The sequence below is a fragment of the Palaemon carinicauda genome, chromosome 17 (assembly GCF_036898095.1).
Source record: "Palaemon carinicauda isolate YSFRI2023 chromosome 17, ASM3689809v2, whole genome shotgun sequence".
Taxonomy (NCBI): domain Eukaryota; kingdom Metazoa; phylum Arthropoda; class Malacostraca; order Decapoda; family Palaemonidae; genus Palaemon; species Palaemon carinicauda.
Window position 1 is genome coordinate 33,695,782 of NC_090741.1, and position 4,238 is coordinate 33,700,019.

At 32.3% G+C, this 4,238-nt stretch overlaps 1 long non-coding RNA gene across 1 annotated transcript in view; it reads left to right on the top strand.

Annotated features, from left to right (window-relative positions):
- LOC137656022 (uncharacterized) overlaps window positions 1-3,467 on the top strand; it is a 110,514-nt gene extending 107,047 nt beyond the window's left edge. The window contains exon 3 of the long non-coding RNA XR_011046913.1: window positions 3,323-3,467. This is a non-coding gene — a long non-coding RNA (uncharacterized lncRNA). The remainder of the gene's footprint in view (window positions 1-3,322) is intronic.
- Window positions 3,468-4,238: the final 771 nt, after the last annotated feature.

The following is a 4,238-nucleotide window of genomic DNA, read 5'->3' on the forward strand; positions in this document are numbered from 1 at the left end:
TCGAGAATACTAAAAATATGAAGACTGGAGAAAATTATGATAAGTATGATAACAGGAGGGAAAAATCAGCAAAAGGTTAATTCCATTCCTACTACAGATAACAAAGCAATGATCCTGCAGAAGCTTTTAAAAGCTGCTGTGGATTTGATTTCTGTTTAGTTCAACTCTGGAAGTTACGTAAAGAGTGTGATTCTACTCTAAGTTTTTCTTATTGATCTTTTAAGGTATTTCAATCTCTACTTTCCTGGTGAGTTTCAGCATTGGTCCAAGGAAAAACAGAGGCTGATCAGGATGAGTAATAGGCAATTGATTGTCTATTCTATTGTGTTAGTTCTCAGAAGTTAATTATTAAAAACAATACATTACTAGCCATGTATCATAGATGATAAAGCTATCTTTTTGAATTTCTCTTTATCTTTTGGGCACTGTATCAAATTTCAGCAATCTATGATTCCTTCTGTTTTGCAAAGGATATCTGTTTGTATGTGTATGTTTGTTTGTTTGTTTGTTTGTGTTACCTCGAAAAATAATTTAAAGTCTAGTACTCGTCATTCCCCAGAACCTGTGAGGATTTAGCCGTGTATCATTCACGGGAAACATGTGTAGTGTATTGAGGTAAGTAATCTATCAATCAATAGCATATTTTTCAAAAAGCAATGAGGGACGTTGAAGTTCTCTGTTTCACTGTTTAGCCTAACAATTATTTTACTGATATTAAAGGCAAATTTTCTTTATGGCATCGCTGATAAGGACATGATTACAAAAGTGCACATTAGGGTTGACAAAATATATTGTATGAATATATTGAATTTACACTATAATGGGATGGGTGTGGCTAGATGGCAGCACGTGTGACCAGTTCCTTGTCTTGTTATGCTCTTCTTAGTTTGAATCAAGAGAAATGAATACTTCATTCTTTATCACTAAATTCAAATACGTACAATAGAAGATGACTTTGTTCCTTATCTTTGTAGCGAATACTGAGCTACACCCTACAGAGCTACATTCTTTATCACTGATTTTGCAACGTATGTGTTTATAGAGTCAATTATTCTATTTTGCTTCTGAGATATTGTCTTCTTCCCATATCCGTCCCATTGGAAACGTCCCTACCGGGCGTTTTACCTGACTGGGGTTGGAGTCAACCTCAAGTTCGATAGTTTCCTATAGTGTCTCCAACCGCACTATCCGTGTGAGCTAAGGATGTTTTTTTTTTGGAGGGGGGAGACTATAGTTCTACCTGCTGAGTCATCAGCAGCCATTGCCTGGACCTCCCTGGTCCTAGTTTGGGTGGAGAGGGGCTTGGGCGCTGACCATATGTATATACGATCAGTTCCTAGGTCATTGTTCTACTAACCAGGGCAATGTCACTGTCCCTTGCCTCTGCTATTCAAGAATGGCCATTAAACTTTTAAGCCTTTAAACCCACCCCTTAACCCGACTTGCCCATGCCATTTATCTTCAAGATTCATATGCTTTATGCATTAACTTTATCATAATCGCAGGATTACTTTGATAGTGATATTGAATCATTTGAGTCTAATCTTATCAGGTTCCTGGTTTGGACGAAATTAATTCTCTAACCCACAAGTCTTTATTAGATGATATGCAAATAAAAAAAAGAAACTATTCAACAGATAGAAACTGGAGACAGCGATTGAGTTCTAGAATAACTATACTTCAATTTCCTGACAGATTTTTGCAAAGAAAGCCTTTATATTTTCTCGAGTGTCTTTGACTTTGAGAAGTTGTTAAACATATTTGTTCGAAAATGTCAACTACAAATTGTTCTTAGTTATAGTTTTATATTAGTGCAAATTTCAGTGAGTACGTAACTAGAAAGTAAGAAAATAAAAAGAATAAAGATATACAGAAATTGTGATTAGCAACGAATTTACAAAGCATAAGGGATAATGAGAGAAAAGGCATCAAAATATTCATTAGTTAACTTTATAACAGATAAAATGTTTGATATTTTATTTTGATTATCATGAAATATAGACAGAAATTATAGCCATTGTATCAAATAGGTTCAATGAGATTATTATTATTATTATTATTATTATTATTAGGTAAGCTACAACCCTAGTTGGGAAAGCTGGATGTTATAAGCCCAAGCGCTCCAACAAGGAAAAATAGCCCAGTGAGAAAAGGAAGTATATAAACTTCAAGAACAAAAGATGTAGACAATACGAAAGAAACATTTTCTGAAACATTATATGAGAAAGTTATCTTAAAAACTACAAACTAAAAAAAAAATCCTTATAAGTCTCTATTTATAGTTTATATATGAAAGGTATATTTTAATGTTGTTACTGTTCTGAAAATATTTCATTTTAATTGTTCATTACTTCTCTTGTAGTTTGTCTATTTCCTTTCCTCGCTTGGTTATTTTTTGCTGTTGGGGCCCTTGGGTTTATAACATTCTGCTTCTCCAACTAGGCTTCTAGCTTAGGTAATAATGATAATAACAATAATGATAATAATAATAATAATAATAATAATAATAATAATAATAATAATAATGATGATGATGATGATTATTAAAATAAATCCTAAAAAAATAATTACAAATGGCGCTGAAAAACAATACCCTTTTCCTCTATTTTTTTTTCCATAAATTTTCATAAATTCAAACTTGTTGTCAGTTGTGAATTCCGCAAAAGTGAGGTAAATTGTCCTTCCGGATGCTCATAAATTGTGGTTTATTCTTCGTAGACTTTTAGGTTTTTTCTTTGGGAAAACTGCAATAAATGTTGTGGTTATAATATGCTTTCGAAGAGTTCTTTTTCAATATCTTACCAACACAGTTTATAATCTTTTTATTGCATATATATGTATATATATATATATATATATATATATATATATATATATATATATACTGTGTATATATAAATATCTAGGTGTATATATACATATATTTATAAGTAATATATATATATATATATATATATATATATATATATATGTATATTTACATTTATATATATACATATATATATATATATATATATACATTTATATATATATATATATATATATATATATATATATATAGTGTGTGTGTGTATGTATGTTTGTTTGTGTGTGTAGGTGTAATGTAATACCTAGGGAAAATATAAGGCAAAAGGCATCACCAAAAGCCACCACATCCTCATTTCCATATCTTCTTTTAATAGGCAAATCAATATCTCCATTTGGATCAGACAAACGTCAACCCTCCAATTTTCTTGAATAGAATTATCACTATTGTTGTCCGTTCATCTTCATCGATGCATTGAAAGAAAGAACTAAAATTCTTCTCTCTTTCTATTTACAGGTGGTCCGTCATGTCAATCATTTGGAGTCCCTTCCTCATTTTGCTGATGTCAGCAAAGGCAATCGCAGCTGCTCAGGTCACGGAAGGTTCTCCTTTCTGTAGGCTTACTGGCAGCCATCTTGATTGCGACTTCAAGAACTATGATGATGTGAGTATTCACTTATGATTATTTATTCTATTGATATCAAGACTTTGCCAAACGTTCCATTACTTGTATAACCTTCTACTATTATTCTTATTATTACCTCCTACAACGAAGTTGGGAAGAGAGAATGTTTTCGCCCCTGTTTGTCCGTTTGTTTGTTTATGAACAACTTCCTGGCCACAATTCTACTCATAGATAGTGAAGCTTTCAGGGTTTAATTATTATGATAAAACGTGGAAGTTATGCAATTTTGAAAGCCTTAGGTCAAAATTCAAGGTCAAGGTCGAGCAAAAGGTCGACCGAATTAACCTTAACCTTAACCTCAAGTTCAGACATGGTTGTCACACAGATCTCCAAGACGCCTACGATCTAAATTGATTTTAGGAAAGGCAATCTGGTTTCTAGAAATAAGCTGCCGTGACGGAGGGGTGCACTCTCAGAGTGCTTTTCTAGTTATACTATTATTATTATTATTATTATTATTACTACTACTACTTGATAATCTACAACCCTAGTTAGAAAAGCAGGATGTTAAAAGCCCAAGGGCTCCAACAGGAGTGTAACGAAGTGTTTGATTAAAATATTTTCCACGGTAAATTATTTGAAAAACAAAGCTAGATTCGTAGTGTCATATATACGATTTTATAAGCTGGTTTAGTTATCTATAAGAAACTTATCAACCTTACAACTTAGCCAAGTCTTATATCTCATAAGATTGGGACAAAACCATAAATTTTTCTGACGAGATTGGTGGACCTGAATTGTTATCTT